This window comes from Lissotriton vulgaris, chromosome 1_1 (genome assembly GCF_964263255.1).
Source record: "Lissotriton vulgaris chromosome 1_1, aLisVul1.2, whole genome shotgun sequence".
NCBI lineage: Eukaryota > Metazoa > Chordata > Amphibia > Caudata > Salamandridae > Lissotriton > Lissotriton vulgaris.
The window spans coordinates 624,826,491-624,843,648 of NC_141685.1; the positions used below are offsets into that span (position 1 = coordinate 624,826,491).

Below are 17,158 nucleotides of genomic sequence, written 5' to 3' on the forward strand. Positions count from 1 at the left end.
TGTGCCTACAGGAGGAAAAACGTCATTATTAAAAGGGGGAACAATCTCAAAACAAAAGAAAAGAAAAGAAAAGAAGGCAGAATCGGCACTTGTCCCTAAAATATCGGGAGTCCTGTGTAATCTCAAATATCGCAAAGAGTGTACACACTGGAGCGAAATTACTGGCGATCGTGCTGCGTTAAAAATATGACTGCCTTGAAACAAACTTGGTGAACTGTTGTATACAAACATTCCCCGACTATTCCAATGTTAGATATTTTGGAGGTAATTCACAAACATGCAAGACTGCATCAAAGTGTATTTATTACAGGAGTACTTATTATGTACACCTTTAAGGACAGATCCCCGAGTCGCATGCTCGTCGCCTCGCCTTGCTTAATTCCAAACAGCAGCCTAGAGGTTGACATTTGCCAGCCCGTGATTTCCGTGTGAGCTCTGCAAGCCCCACCTCTCGCTCGGTTTCGGTTTCATTTATCCTGAGACACTGCAAGCCTGCCATCGAGCAGAACTGAAACGCGATTCAGAAGAAAAAGGCACTTACAGGTCAAATATATTGTTATTTAGAAATAAGTTGCCTTTATGTGCGAAAGGTTGTGTATGGGTGCTATTTCTTAAATATTAAATGTATTACTAAAGACCGCCTACTCTGTTTCATGAGGACCAATTGTTTTTAACCGTGATATTATTGTTACTGGAGTCTGCTAATATTATGGGTTTTATTTTTATTCAAGTTCCATCTCGGTTTTAGCACGTGTAAATACGCCTAAATGCACATGCCAGTGGTGATGAACACTGTAAAATAGTTTGGCGGGAAAGCTCACTAATTTGAGGGGCTTAGCTACCAATGGCGCAGTGGCGCTGCGGTCCAGAGGTTTAGGAGCCCACTGAGACCCTGCTTATTGTTGTATTATACGATCTTTTCAGCCTTCACCGGTAGCGCGAACAACTGGATAGCCCAATTTACTGGTTTCTTCTTTGCGTAATGTAGACCTGATCGCACTAATCAACTCTACAATCACAGAATGAATCGAACAAGCATTGGAAATGCAATAGGTCTCGCATTAGAAAAGTTGGAGCTATTGGTCTTGTAAATGACAAATATTTTATTTATTTGTTGGTTTTTAAAATAGCTAAATTGATAGCTTTGTCATTTACAACGCCAATAGTTATAACTTTCGCGAATGTGACACCTATAGCATTTGGAATGCAACATGTTTTGTATTTACGTGACATAGATGGCAGCTCTGGTCGTTAGGCCACATCTCTAGAGAGCAGGAGAGTGCAGCAGGGGAGAGAAGCACAGCAATGCAATAGGTCTCGCATTAGGAAAGTTAGAGCTATTGGTATTGTAAAGGACACATTTTTCATTTATGTGCTTGTTTTGAAAATTGCGAAATTAATAGCTTTGTTATTTACAATGCCAATAGTTTTATCTTTCGCAAATGTGACACCTATTGCAACACAATATGTGTTGTAGCACTGAGTGGTGTGAGGGTGAGTGGGTGTGTGAGGGTGTGAGGGTGTGTGAGGGTGAGGGTGTGTGAGGGTGTTTGAGGGTGTGTGAGGGTGAGTGAGGGTGTGTGAGGTGGTGAGGGTGAGGGTTAGGGGGTGTGAGGGTGAGGGTGAGGGTGACTGAGTGTGTGTGAGGGTGAGGGGATGAGGGTAAGGGTGTGTGAGGGAGAGGGGGTGATGGTGAGAGGGTGCGAGGGTGAGGGTGGGTGAGGGTGTGTGAGGGTGTGTGAGGGTGAGAGGGTTGTGAGGGGATGTGAGGGTGAGTGAGGGTGTGTGAGGATGAGGGGGTGAGGATGAGTGAGGGTGTGTGAGTGTGGGTGAGGGTGTGTGGGATTGAGGGGGATGAGGGTGAGGAGGTGTGAGGGTGAGGGTGTGAGAGGGTGAGTGAGGGTGAGATGGTGTGAGGGTGAGATGGTGTGAGGGTGAGGGTGTGTGTGAGGGTGAAGGTCTGTAGAAGCAAACATGCAATAATCAACTATGGCTAGAAAGATATAAGGCCTCCTTGCATGGCATATATTATTTTTCCCCTTTACATAAGTTGGTTTGACACAAGGTAACAAATTTGTTTAAATCTAGCTCATGTTCCATCTTCAGGAGGGTATACTGATGGGGATTTTCTCTCTCTCCCTTTTGGTAAACATATATGGTGCCCTCTAGCACTTTATGATACTAGAATAGTGTGCCCCCTTTTTGACTTGCAACTGATTTTTATTTATATAGTGTGAGAGTACCTCTAAAAGTTAAGTCTCCTGTGATCATACCGTGGAATGGTCATTAGCATATTGTGTTTAGCTGTAAGAGGCAAGGGTTAGGTACAGACAAACACTCAGGATGGCTCCCCGAACCCATGGGTCCCTTACCTGCTCTGGACACGGCGCTTTGGGTGACTGCGCTGATCATCAATGGCAGTTGCTACAGATAACAGCTCCGTCCAAGCCTTCTGCTTCTGCTTTCGGGTGACTGCTGTGCCCTTTGATGGCGAGGGCAGAGGAGAGCAGCTCCGCCCGAGCCTCCCACTTCTATTGCTGCTTTCAGGTCCAAAGCATCATCACCGAAAGGAGCACATTAACAGCGTGCAGAAGCTATGGGCTACGCTGGGCCCCTGATATATGTCGCGCTGCAGCACCGGGCCTGAGTAAAACGGGTGTTGTGGTTATATCAAACAAATGTATGTTGACAAAAGCAGGGTCAAGCCTTCTGCTTATGCTGCTGCTTTCGGGTGACTGTTGTGCCCATTGATGGTAGTGGCCGAGGAGAGCAGCTCTGCCCGAGCCTCATGCTTCCGTTGCTACATTCAGGGCCAAGCACCATCGCAGAACGGAGCAGATGAACGGCGAGTAGCAGCTATTTGGGCTACACTGGGCCCCTGATGCATGTCACACTGCGTGACCTACCAGGCGGCAATGGGTGCCATGGCTGTAAATTCTTTTTAAATGATAAACGCAGGGGGCGCACTAAAATGGTGCCCCTGTATGTTTCACTTATGTGCATGGCGGCCGTGAAGCGGGCGCCCATGGTAAACAAGACGGAGGGGGAAGACGGAGGGGGAAGGCAGAGAAATGCGACACGGCGGGCAGGGGAGGGGGCGGAGCGGGGAGAGGAGTGCTACAGAGAGGGAAGTACTGGCTTTCGTACACTAGTGATCGAGACCCATTGCAGGGAGAATAGAGGTAGATTAAGCCCTTGCAGTGGGATTGTGTCATTGGAAGTCCCCCAGACTGGTCCGACGATGTGCTTTGTTGACAGCTGCCTTAGGCCAACACATTTATTCTCTACCAGATGGTCCCTCACTCCGCCAGATATGCGCCTCGCTTTTGTACGTCTTGAGTGTGAAAAAGGCATTGGAGTGTCAGCACAATTAAAATTAACCGCACTACAGAAAATTGAAACATAGAGACCGTGTAGTGAGTGTGAAAGTGAAAAACTGAATTTAATAACAAGTTTAAACGAGACCCAGAGGAGGCTATCTTAAAACAAGGTTGTGCTGGGAGAGAGAGAGTGGGGAGGAGAGTAGGAGGAGGAGGGGGGAGGAGAGTAGGAGGAGGAGGGGGGAGGAGAGTAGGGGAGGCACGGCCTAGCGGCCGTGCAACCAAGAAGTGAAGAGACAAGACGGAGGGAAGGCAGAGAAGGGGAGGGGGGAGGAGAAATGCGACACGGCGGGCAGGGGAGGGGGCGGAGCGGGGGTGTGGGAGGAGTGCGCCTGAGGGAATGCAAGGCAGGCGGCTGGGGGCATGTGCACGCGCTTTCAAGCTCGATGCGCATGCGCATTGAGCTTGAATTTCACGGGCACTGCAAGGAATCGCCACGATTCCTTGCAAGTTGGTTAAAGAGTGTTTAAGCCCCCATAGTCTCGCAAGCTCGATGCGCATGCGCATCGACAGGCGAGACCTAAAAAACAACTGAGCTATATAGGCTACACACGCCTGGACATGGGACTCAAAAAGGGAAAATATGCTGTAACATTTTGTAATTTTGAAATTTGTGACTAACATAGAAATACAAGTTAAAACAGAAGAAAGATTTTTGAAGATATTGTCCCACAATATGCTGTATATACGCTCGTAGACGGTTCACAATTCAAATATATAATAATAAAGCGTATCACAAACATTTAGGAACATACCACTTAATGGTTTGCAAATACAAAGAAACTTTATGAAATGTTTGATTAATACAAATATAAACTTAAGCACCTTCTGAGACATTTGCATGTTGAACAGTTATGTATATTTTTGGAAGGGCCGAATTGTCCCAAAGGGCACTTTGGAGCACCAGGTGCCACAAGAGCTGGTCTGACAGGGCAGTGTGTGGGCCTTCATTTGGCTGTTTTGGGCCTCTTTTATGGTCCGTTGGGCCTGTTTTTACTCTTGATTCCTGTAAAAAATTGGGTTAATAGTGTGCGGGGGTATGTACCCAACTCAAGCGATAAGCACAATCCTTGTCAGGGGGATCACTATAGTCACTTAATAAACCTGAGTTCAACCCCTGGTAGCTATATGGCACAGGGCAGAAAGGCAATGTGTCAATTTTTTATGCAGTACTAAAACAATTAAAAAAAATAAATTCGAAATGCAAAACAAAATTCCCAAAACAAATTAGAAAAATAAAGTGCAATATACAAAAACAGAATGACACAAATTGACAAAAATCCAATCAGGGAAACCAGAGACATGAATGTGTTTATTTTTTAATTAGAAACAGCACCAAGAAAACGGAGTGCCAATGATAGTCAATGGTTGGGGTACAATAGAATTTAGGTGAAATGTATCCTGGTCAATGATTTTACCTTCACACTTTAGTTTTTAAGTCCCAGTCAACAACGGGAGTATACTTCTAAAGCCATGCAGGGCCTCAGAGGAGGCACTTAGAGATTCAGCGGGTGGCAGGCAGAGGCCAACAGGAGTGTCCAGTCCAGGCTCATCTGCCATTGATCATTTGCAAGAAAGGGCTCTTGTAGCTTGTTCAGTCCCTGTAGCTTGAACAAGAATTCAGCCTTATCGCTCTTGCAGTCCACCTTTTTACCCTGGGTACAAGACAGAAAGCAGGTATAACCCTCCAGGACTCTTCTCAGGTAGGTTGCAGATTGCAGGGTCAACACTCGTCTGATCTTCCTCAGCTCCAGGAGTGTTCCGAAGTTGGTGCCTGGAGATGCAACGTTTAAGCCTGGCATAGCCTAGTGGGTAGGAATGACCCCTGGTAAGGCTGTAACCAATGGGATCAAGGTCCCTGGGGATAACCCTACCCAATTTGGGCATTTTCCAGATAGCCGAAGTCTGGCCACATTAAACTTGTGCTCTGAGGGCTGGATGTGTTTGGCAGGGAAGTGTACTGAGAAACAGGAATATGATAGAATAAAACAGTATTCATCAAGCACACTGGGGTTACAGAAGAGTTTTGGCATCCTGTCCTTGCCCCTTTCAGACATGATTGTTACATGTATACCCAACAGACTTGTCTAACAGTCTGACACTAATGTCAAAGAGAAGCCTTCTGTGATTTGGCCCCATCTGGCTGTGTGTGTGTGGGGAGGTGTGGGGGGGTGGGGGGGGGGGGGGGGGGGGTGGGGGGAGGCAAAAGAAGGGAACTGCCCAACTGTCAGCTAACATTTGCTTGTAAGCTGAGGAGGCCTCTTTGAAGTGTTCTACATGAGTCGTATGAAATATCCCAGCAGACCTGTTCAAGCAGGACTTGACACTCTAGTGTTAAGAAGGATCCCCGAAGGCCCCACACTGCCTATTCTTTCAAGTTCAGATGGGCCATCTCTGCACATTCAGGTCAGCCTATTATCTACACCTCGTTCACGGCTATTCAATGCTAACTACTAAGGCTGGGCAAAAGTAAAATTCTAAAGTAATCTTTCCAAAATCAAAATATTTATTACTAATGTAACTTCACCAGTGAACTGATCTTGTAATAAATATTTCAAGTTCAAAAATAAAATTTGTAGCTGTTTACCAGCAAGAGTAAAAATCTATAAAACTTAATATTGCATCCTAGTGCTTTCCTATGGGACAGCCAACTATGCAACAATGAAAATAGCATTGAGGGCCTTTTCTCTGGAAGGACTTGTTAAACAATAAATGTTTAAATGTACTACTTTTAAATGTCATGCACACTGCCTAACGAGTAATGAGGCCTCCTTAGGGGTGACTTGAAAATATTTAAAAGGAAGCTGTAGGCCCATCAAATGGGTTGTTTTGGAAAGTCATATTTAAAGTTTATACTCAGCAGAGTATTAATAAATATCTCCGGAGAGTGCCAGCCACCAAAATATACTGGTCCAGTTGATTGCTTTTGACCTGTTCCACCTGAAATGGTAAATGTGCACTGAGGAGGATCGCAAGTCCCTTGAGCTCCTGTGAAAGCCCACCTGATATGTCCTGGTGAGACCATAACTCTGGCGGCATCTGCAATAATTTTTTATCAAGTGAGTTTCTTGGTGTAGGAGAGCCTCAAACCCGAGTTGCTTAGCCCTCCTGAGAACAGCACCCCTCTTCATCTTATTTAAAAGTCCATTCACATTCCATGTAAGACAACAGGAGGGCCAGTTGTAGAAGTCATTAGGGCTGTGATGTGTGTACCATAAAAAGGACACTTATGTGCAAGACATTGCCAGTGATCATAATCTATGATACTCGTGAGCATTCTAATGATAAGCAACTGTCTGACCCCACCACCTAATACTTTGTACTGTGAAGTACGTGTCAAAACTGGGACAGTATCTTTTTGCCTGGCAGCAACAGGTGCACCACTGCTGTCTAGTAACTCTTACAGACTGAAAACCCCTCGCAACAGTTTAGGTGGGTATATCAACCATGTCTGTGACATGCCGATATATATCCATGTACTCTCATGATGTTGGGCAGCCGAGCTCCTCCGCAGCAGCCCACGCTTGTAGTGGGCATCAAGGATCAGGAGGTTGCTAGGGCAAGTAAGGAACCCATATGTCTGGTCTCTTAGCCTACAACCTACAACATTCTTACTGTAATGTCCATTTCTGACTCCATTCCCCTTGAAATGCATGTCCGCCTCGAGTGGTCTCCCGCCACCCACATTCAGGCCTGCGCTGGAGACTCGAAGAAGAAGCTGGATTGATGGATACTTTTGAGCTTCGTAGGAAATAGCTAAATCTACTGCAAACACATTGCCCTAAGTTTCTGTTTCAGTGATTCAAACAACTGCCGCTGTTTTAACCCCATTCTGGTGTAGTCGGGGCATATCATTATGTTGTGGATGGTGCACTTGACTTTTCTTGCCCTATGCAGGGTCAGTTCTTACTACTGGAAATTAAGCATCCGTGGGATAACAGGTCGAAGGGGAGTGACTAGGGGCGGACTTGGCCCCAAAGTTTGATGAACCCATTCAAACAGGAAGCATTGAGAGAATTCCTGTCTTGGGATTAGAGATAGTAGCCACTCTGAAAGGAAATGCAAAGGGTCTGTGCCCTTTACTGCCTCCAGAAACCAACATAATAGAGGCTGTTTCTGCTCCAATGGTCATCTGTATTCTCCGCTCTCATGATCATGTCTTGGGTTCAGATATGAGGTGTGTTTTTGGAGTTTGGAGCTCTCTTACTGTGTCTTCCAGTTCATAGATTTGCCATCCGCCTCAGTAATTCTAAACAGCATTGTGACAGTCTTGTCGTAGGAGCTTCATGTCAGCACCTACTTTTCCTTTTGTTGTCTCAAGACCTCTTAAGTATCACATATGTCCTGCAGGATCTGGGATGTCGAAGATTGCAGACCAATCTGTTGCCCATCCTCCTATTCCGTAGCAGTTGCAGAGTCCTTCCCGACTAAAAGAAACATCAGTGGATGAATATATTTGTCTGTCTTTGTTTGCGAGCTGTCTGTGCCTTGTGTTTAGCAGAGGACATTGTTTGCAGCATCTATCAGCGCTCTCCTGACAGGCGCTAGGAGGACAGTTGTTGCTGTATAGACCTCAATGAAGACCTGCAAGCTTCAGCCAAGCACAACAGGCTGTTGTTTCCATAAGTTTCCCCTCAGGCTGAATATTGTACACCTAAGGTGGAGAAAAGGGTGTAGCTGGATAATATAAACATTTGCCTACGTCTCTATGCATGTGGGAGAGAGTGCAGCAGTTGTCTTGCCTCCCAGATTCTCACTGCAGTCATATGCCATGTTCTAGGATGTAGGAATCTGTAAGTAATTTTTATAGCCTACAACGGAGACAATGCATAGAGGCAGTGATGGGAGCATCACTACAAGCTTCTCCTCATATCCCTCTAAAATCTCACCTCCTCCACAAAGTCAGGAGTGGTTGGGTGCCTAGGCACAGCAGGTGAGATTATCTCTTCACTCAGTGACACCTGCAAGGCCATTTCACAGTCTTCCTCTTTTCCCCAGATAGCCCACATATAAACATTGTCTTAACGTGGCACCAAGGCTCCTGGCCTTCGTACTGATTGTATGTAGAGAGATTTCTTGCAGCATGAACGCCCGGGGAGCCTGACACTGCCACACCGGCATCCTAGCTTCACCTTCCCCAGCACCCACCAGTAGGGCTTTATGCAACTGCGGCCTTGGGCCACCGCCATTGATGCCTTGTTGAAGCACGGCAACGCCGCTATAAATTCAGCAGCGCGGATTGCTCCTGGCACCCAACTCATTGTCCCAGAATCACCGCAGCAGGACTCACACTTTATCGCAGCCTCAACCACCACGCTCTGGTAACCAAGGATAAAATGCTTTGGTGCAACTGAGTTAACCTACACTAGTGCAGCCGATGGCAGTGTGCAGGTGACCCTTGGGCTCTCCCTTCTACACGATTCTAGAGGATTGAGTATGCCAGAGGTGGAGCATTTCTAAAACGCATTCGCCATGTTGACCGCCAAGCCCGTAGATAGCAAAATTAATATTTAATATTGCTTCCCAGTGTTTCTCTATGGGCCAGCTAGCCTTCCTACACTGAAAATAGGTTTTCATGCACGTTAGTGTAAAGGCATGTTCACATTAAATTTATACATGCACACTACCTTGTGGGCTACAAGGCCTTTTTAGGGGTAACCTGTTAATAGTTCAAAGAAAGGTTTTGACCTGTCATAGGATTTGTTTTGGTAGATCGAATTGCAGTTTTTACATTGCTACAGTTAGGCTACAATGGCACTCTTTAAGCGATGTTTGTACTGCAGCTGTGGTGGAAGCACAATAGGTGCTGCCACCCAAAAGTGGCATTTATCCTCCAGGCCCTGGGTACACTTTGTTCCATATATTAGGGACTTGTAAGTAAGCTAAAAATTCCAGTTAGGAATATGTCAATACAACCATATTTAAACCATATTTAAAGGAGGAGCACAGGCATCTTACCACTATTTAAGAGGGTGAAAGTCCACACAGTTAAAAAACAGATAGGGAAATATCAGGTGAAGACCACACAAAATATGACCATTTCCTACGACCCTGCCTTCTAACCACAACATTTAGGCAATTTTTTTTTTTTAAAAGGACCCACATAGAGATGCAGTATGATTATGGTGGCAGGTGAGAGCTATTTCTGGCATAGTAGAAGGCCTGTTTCTCAAAGGAGACACACCGTGTGATTATGGAGTGGTAGTCTGGGGCGATCTCCAGCAAGTGGTGTCAATACTAGCTGCTGGCCAGGAGGGCAAGCACTCCCAGGAAGTCAGTTGAACAGAGTGAAGAATGTAAAGCAGTGGACAGCGTTTTGGGAAGAGATTGAGGAGAGAATACATCGATACTGTAGTGGGCTGTGAGCAAGAGAATAGGACCAGAAGCAAAGTAAGTGCTGGATCACTATCAGTTGAAGAATGGAGGGAGACGGGGGACAGAGAGTTTTTGTTTTACTCATGTATTAGGTAGCAAGTGAGATTTGGCAGTGTTGGTCTTTAGGAGTATTTATTTGTACTACAGTGCTTGTGCCTGCATGGGCGCCTATCAGTTTACATGCAGTGGCAATTCATTTTTTTTAAACTTGAAGGGCTAGCATTGGAGTGTGAGGGGAAATGCATGTATCCCAAGTGTATGTATGATGGTTGTTGGACCTGGGGTTACCAGTCCACATAGGGTAGCCTGGCTCAGAGAAGATAAGACTAAACTCAGAGGCACATTGCGTACAGCTTGCACCACACCATTAACAGTAACTCAGTGCACATCCACCAGAAAAAGAATGATTCTACACCAGGTTGGAAAAATACGGATTGCTTTATAAAAATTCTCTAGTTTCTCTTTGTTACTTAGCAGACTTTAGATTCAGTACATAAATAGCTCCACTGGTAAATATTAACAACAGGACAGTTTCATAAAGCATCAATGACACTTTTCTCCCCTTCTCTCTGAAAGGAGAGTTCTGTAACAACTCCTGCACCTTAAACAAGCAAAATCTATTTCATAGATCTGGTATTCAGCAAATATAGATCTTTCTTACAATTAGGCTAGGCTGTTAATTAACCATGGGATCTCAATGCAATAATGAGCCTGAAGTTCTAGGCATCAGTTCCACTATTAGCACAGTAATGCCAGGGTTTATGGGGTTGGAGCTCTGAAAACAAGCAGAATATCCTATTGTCCACAACCAGCCTTTTACATCGCGCTGTCCAGAGTGAAATTGCGAGCTTTCACAGTTCCAATCTTCGGCACCAATTGTTTGGCCTTATAGTGGTAACCCCGTCCTCCTTAAGCTGCCATTTACCCTTCACCCCGTAGAATGCATTCCTGCAGGCAGCCTTTTTAAGTAGGTACGGTAGGACAGTTATGGAGTCACACACCCTTTGCGTCTGGATTATTTAATCGCCAACACAGCTGGTAGAGAAATTGCCCCAAACCCGTTGATGATTTACTGGCCCTTTCCGACGACTGTTAGTATGGGAATGTGGTCTTTGCATTCGGGTTCGGCAGGCTCTCCCCTCCCTCCACTACTCCGTAGCCAGTTATGAGGCCCTCTCAGACCCGGGGGCCCGCACTCCGCTTCTCGGTCTTACCGCGTTGTTGGGGGAGTCGTCCCGGCCTCACACTCGTTCCTGCTGGAGCCTCAGTCCACAGGAATCCTGGCTCCATGATGATACCGACCCCAACGCTGCACGATGCAAAGCAGCTGACGGGGCCGGAGCTACGCCGCGTCTTCCTCGGCGTTCCTCACAGCTCTGTGTCCCGCCCTCCTCGCATTCGTCAGAGGGGGAGGGAACTACGCAGGCCGGCCTCCTTCAATTTCACGCCACCCTTCTTCCGGAAACCCGCTCGCCTGTCCTTGCTGTTCTCCGCAATGCTGGCCTCCAACCTCACTGCCCCGCTGACCCCAGACAGGCCCTCCCAGCTGACTTTCTACCACAGGGGCCCAGGAATCAGCGGCAGTGGTCCGTTGACGGAGTCGTCACACGCCAATCGCTACTGGGTAGGACTATTTTCCTATGACCAAGAAGTCTCTCAGGAAAGGAGAGAAGATGTTTTTAACTCCACAACTTCTAAGCGAGCAGTTCAGGTGGGGTCACTCAAAAAGGGGGGAACGAAGGCGGAACGATCTCCTTTTTAGTCAGGACCTGTCCCCGGTGACTTGCCCTGCCAATTAACTACGTCTTTATGAAGGAGGTTTAATGGATTCAGGAGCCTATAAATGATGTAGTGCTGCCAGGGCTCAGTAAGTAGGTAGGGGGCTACGTCAGCAAGGTAGGGCAGCTGAACCAAAGGACAGTCTATCTCCTAACAATGCGCTTGCCTCCCCACACTAACGCTTCACTCCTCACCAGGCTCTCTCAGGCTCTCTGGTCACTCCTCAAAATGGCCGCCCTGGTTCTGACCCTTATATAGGCTGGCCTCAGGCTACCAGAACCAGCTGGAAGGTTCTGGAGCTTTTCCCATACTCTCCTATGGCGCCAGTTCCTGAGGTAATCAGTTGGGCAGTTACCAGCCACCATTTTGTAGGACTAAATTTTCATCATAAAGAGGGACACCTAGGCCTAAAAAAAAAGAATTAGAGGGACAAGGACGCACCTAACCACTAGGACAACACCAAAAAGTCAAGTGGACATAAAAATGAAAGGAGTTGGAAGGCAAAAAGGGGACAAAAATAAATAAATAAATAGGAGGGACCACCCAAAGGGCTGACAGGTCTAACACGCGGCCCCCCAGCTGAAAGTGGGGAGAGCTACCCAATCCCTTGGGAGTTCTCATCACTGAGGCGGAAATACCTGGAGAGACCGTCTGCATTGGCGTGGTCCACTCCAGGTCGATGTTCCACCCGGAAGTCCATTCCCTGTAGGGAGATGGACCATCTCAACAGCTTGGGATTCTCCCCCTTCATTTGCATTAGCCAACGAAGGGGGCGGTGGTCAGTCTGAACCAGGAAGTGCGAGCCAAACAGGTATGGTCGCAACTTCTTCAGAGCCCATACCTCCGCAAAAGCTTCCCGCTCAATTGCACTCCACTTCTGTTCCCGGGGAAGCAGTCTCCTAGACAAGAAGACAACAGGTTGATCCAGACCCTCTCCATTGAGTTGCGATAAAACTGCCCCAATGCCATGCTCTGATGCGTCCGTTTGGACAATGAATTCCTTGGAAAAATCAGAGGCCCTTAGGACTGGAGCTGCACACATTGCCTGTTTCAAAGTGTCAAAGGCTTGCTGACAAGCCTCTGTCCAGACTACCCGTCGGGGTTGCTTCTTGGATGTGAGTTCAGTTAGGGGTGCCACAATGGTGCCATACCCCTTCACAAAGCGACGGTAGTAACCGGTGAGGCCCAGGAAAGCTCGGACCTCAGTTTGTATCTTGGGGGGCTCCCAGGCCATGATAGCCTCAATCTTTGCCTGGAGGGGCTACACGTTCCCCTGCCCACCAAGTGGCCTAGGTACACAACCGACCCCTGCCCGATCTGACATTTACTGGCCTTGATTGTCAAGCCAGCCTGTTTCAGGGCCTGGAGAACAGCTTGTAGTTGACACAAATGGTCCTCCCAACTGCTGCTGAAGACGGCAATGTCATCCAGATAAGCAGCGGAGAAGGCCTCCATCCCGGAGAGGACCTGGTTCACCAGCCGCTGAAAAGTGGCAGGGGCGTTCTTGAGCCCAAAGGGCATTACACAGAACTGGTAGTGGCCCTCAGGCGTGGAGAAGGCTGACCTTTCCTTTGCTCCATCTGTAAGGGAGATCTGCCAGTACCCTGAGGTGAGGTCAAAGGTACTCAAGTATTGGGCAGCTCCCAGCCGGTCAATAAGTTCATCCCCCCTAGGGATCGGATGAGCATCAGTTTTGGTCACTGAATTCAGTCCCCGGTAATCCACACAGAACCTTAGTTCTGGAGTGGTGCCTGGTGGGGCAGCTTTCGGTACCAGAACCACCGGACTGGACCAGGGTCTACTTGAAGGTTCAATTACTCCTAGCTCCAGAATTTTAGTGACTTTTTTTTTTTTAAAATCTCTTTATTTGCATCAGATTGGTCCATATAAGCATACAATCACATGGTGTGTAAATTACATCGAAAACTTCATTAGTAATAATACAAAATGAGCATCTGCAAGACGTGACCAATGATATGACAAATGGTGTAACACATTCTAGAAACCTCATTTTCCTTTTTCCAGTTCTGTATGTGAATCGCACACATGCAAGGATGATGCAAAGAGATATACATAATTCAAAACACATCAAAAAGAAAAATGCCAGCGAGAGAGAGCGACAATCAACACATCAATCATGACTAAGGTGGTAATAGCGGCTGCGTAGGCAATCGTGGGATGCCGGTGTGATATATGGGTAAATGTAAGTAGAACAATCTTGTCATTCGAGGTCTAGTAAGCAAAGAAACAGGGAACCACACACCCCTTCTCCAGGCATCGTCAACAATGGAATCTGCAGTACCCCTCCACATCCCTACCACAGCGCAGAAAATAACAAAACAATCCCGACCCAGCAAACAATGCGCCCATGCCGGGTAATCAGTGTCTATCCCACCCCCTCCGGGACAATGGAACTCGCAGCCTGAGACTGTGCAGCCTGTGTTAACCTGCTGATGTATTTTCTATATGGGCCCCAGATATCTACAGGACGCGAGGCCGTCGGGATCTGCGTGGAGTATTCCACACTGTTGATATTGCAATGGGCCAGACTGCGGAGCCATGCTTTGGAGGTGGGAAGTCTTCTAGAACCCCAAAGTATAGCAATTTCCCGTTTCACGAGCAAAAAGCCAATGGCAGCGAGTTTCCGCGTGGTGCGGGGAAATTCAATAACATATCCCAGCAGCGCAATCTCAGGTATGGGCCGTAGGTCACATTCTAGAATGTCGCCCAATATGCGGTGCACCTGCAGCCAGTAGTCATGTAGTTTGGGGCACGTCCAGGTAAGGTGTGCAAAGTCGGCATGTGGGGCCTTGCATTTGGGGCAGCAATGCGGCCTAGCTGGGTCGAGCTTGTGAGCAAAGGCCGGTGTAAACTACAGCCGCCGCAAAAACTTGAAATGTTTTAATTTATGTCTGCTATTGACAGAGACGTCTTTGGTAGCCTGGCAGCAAGCGGACCATTGGTCATCAGTGATAGTGCCGCCCAGATAGGCCTCCCATGCCGCGCGAACCCGCGCGTCCGAAGCAGGAAGAGCAGCCACACAGAGTCTGTACAGCCTAGAGACCATATGCGCACCAGTTTGGGACTGTATTAAGAAGGTCAGGGCCTCCATCTCATCCGGAGGAAGCGGGAAAGAGGGGAACTGTGCTCTAAGCATGGATCGCAACCGGGTCAAAACGAATGAATCCATGAACGTCCGATCGTGAATCGGTGGTCTTCCGATACCGAAAAGACGTGTCCCTCTGGGAACAAATCCCCTATTGCGGTAAGTTGGTATTTGGATAGAGTGTTACAAACCACCTTTTCAGTAGTGATAGGGAGCCAGTGGGGATTCGGCAGTGGGAGAGCTGGTGAATATAGTACGTCCCGTTGGAGCAGTCTACGCAGCTGCATCCAAGCCCAAGACGTAGTGGAGACAGTCTGAATATCTTGGGGGTCACGGGGTAAGCCCCTAGGTAGCATCGTCTGGAGGGTAATAGGCCATGCCAAGTCCGCCTCCGGCTTTAGATAAGGGATCCGAGCATCCGGGTGGAACCAGTGGTGTGCATAAGCGCATTGAGCGACGAGGTAGTAAAGATAAAAGTCAGGCACACCAAAGCCACCCCGCTCATAAGGCAGAGTCAGGATCCGCCAGGAAACTCGCGGGTTCTTGTCTCCCCACACCAACCGCAGCAGCAGCGAGCGCAGCTGAGTGAAGAATACTTTGGTGAGCGGGATCGGTATGTTGTTAAACAAATATAGGAAACGGGGAAGCACTATCATTTTTATGATAGCGATACGTCCAGCCATCGAAAGAGGGAGGCGAAGCCAACGGGCGAGGTTATCTTCCAGAAAGTCTAACGCCCGGCCATAGTTCAGACGAACCATGGAGACTGTATCTAAATGAATATGTATACCCAGATATTTCACTGAGTCTGCATTCCACTCAAGTGGGAATGGACAGTCCCAGCGTACTGTGGAGGGCGTGAGTTGGGAAAATATCAGACTTGTACCAGTTAATACGAAGGCCAGAGTATTCCCCAAACCGGGCTACCTCCAGAAGGAGGGGTTCCAGATTGGTCTCAGGGGTCCGGACATAGAGAATGGTATCGTCCGCGTATAGGGAAATTAGAAGCGGGCCCGTGTGAAACTGGAGGCCTCGGTGCATATGATTTTCCTGGAAGTGACGAACCAATGGGTCCATGGCTAGAATATACAGCAGCGGGGAAAGAGGGCACCCCTGTCGGGTTCCCCTCGAAAGCGGGAAACTATCAGAGATGGTGCCGTTAAGGCGCAACCGCGCCCTAGGGGCGGTATAGAGAAGTTCAACAGTGGCGACAAACATTGTGGGCATTCCCATTCGCCGCATGACGGACAGAAAGAAGGACCACTCTAAAGAGTCAAACGCCTTCTCCACGTCCAAAAACACCGCTGCAGCCGGGGTGTCCGGGTCTATGCTGTGTATGACAGAAAACAGTGTCCTGAGATTAAATGAGGTGGAACGGTGGGGGACAAATCTGGACTGAGCCGGAGAAATAATCTGCTCCACTAGCAATGATAACCGGATTGCGAGGACCTTGGCCAAGATTTTGTAGTCGAGATTGAGTAGCGAAAGGGGCCTGTAAGAGCCACAAAGGGAGGAGTCACGGCCAGGCTTGGGAAGTAGAACAATCACCGCCTCTCGAAGTGTGGGCGGCAAAACCCCAGCCTCCAGTGCCTCCGCGTATACCTCCATCAGGCGTGGCACCAGTTCCTCTTTGTACTCCTTGTAAAAGTCGGCCGAGAAGCGGTCAAGGCCCGGAGCCGAAGAGCCCTTCAGTGCGTCAATGGCCTCAATAACATACTCGGGAGTGATAGGCACGGCCAGGAAATCCTGCATATATTTCTCCAGGTATACCATAGCTATCTCATTTATGTAGGGGCCAGGGTCACGACGATCCTCGTCAGGGAGGAGGTGTATAGTGTTTTGTAATAAGATAGAAAGGCATCACATATGGCAGGGGTGGTCTGGTGTCGAACGCCAAAGTCATCAACTATGTCAGAGATATACGCAGCCTGACGGGGCGGGTGCAGTAGCTGTGCTAGGAGCCTACCAGGTCTGTCACCCTCTCGGTGTTGCCTAGCTGATTGTTGTGTGTGCAGATAATTCAATTCCCTGTCCGCGGCGTCTCTGAACTCCTGTAACAATCCCAACCTTTTCGCCTCTGCAGAGCCATCGGTGTCAGGAAGCGTGTCTCTGTCCAACTCGGCAATGTCATTCTCGATGCGTGTCATAGTGGCACGTACCTCGCGTAAGGCTCCAACATGTTTCGTGATGCACACCCCTCGAATAGTGGCCTTGAAAGCCTCCCATAATGTGGCCCAAGTGTCTACTATGCCTGTGTTGAGTTCAAAATAGTCCTCTATCGCCGTACGAATGTCCTCTTTGAAGACCGGATCAGCCAACGCCCTGCCAGGGAAGCGCCACTGTCTCTCATATCCACCCAGTCTAGGAACCAGTAGAGTCAGAATTATAGGAGAGTGGTCTGACAAAGTGCGTGGGAGTGTTGAATGTGTATCCACCCAGCCAGCCACCCCCGGGGAAAGAAGCCAATAGTCGATCCTGGTGCTAGTATTGTGATACCCAGAGTGATGTGTATAAGCGG

General features: G+C 48.0%; 1 protein-coding gene across 2 annotated transcripts in view; it reads left to right on the forward strand.

Moving 5' to 3' along the window:
- Positions 1-459: 459 nt before the first annotated feature.
- The window catches only part of LOC147747584 (interferon-induced protein 44-like), a 343,399-nt gene continuing 326,700 nt past the window's right edge, over positions 460-17,158 (forward strand). For both annotated transcript variants that reach the window (XM_086954223.1, XM_086954227.1), the window contains exon 1: positions 460-543. The gene's annotated coding sequence lies outside the window, so the exon portion shown is untranslated. The remainder of the gene's footprint in view (positions 544-17,158) is intronic.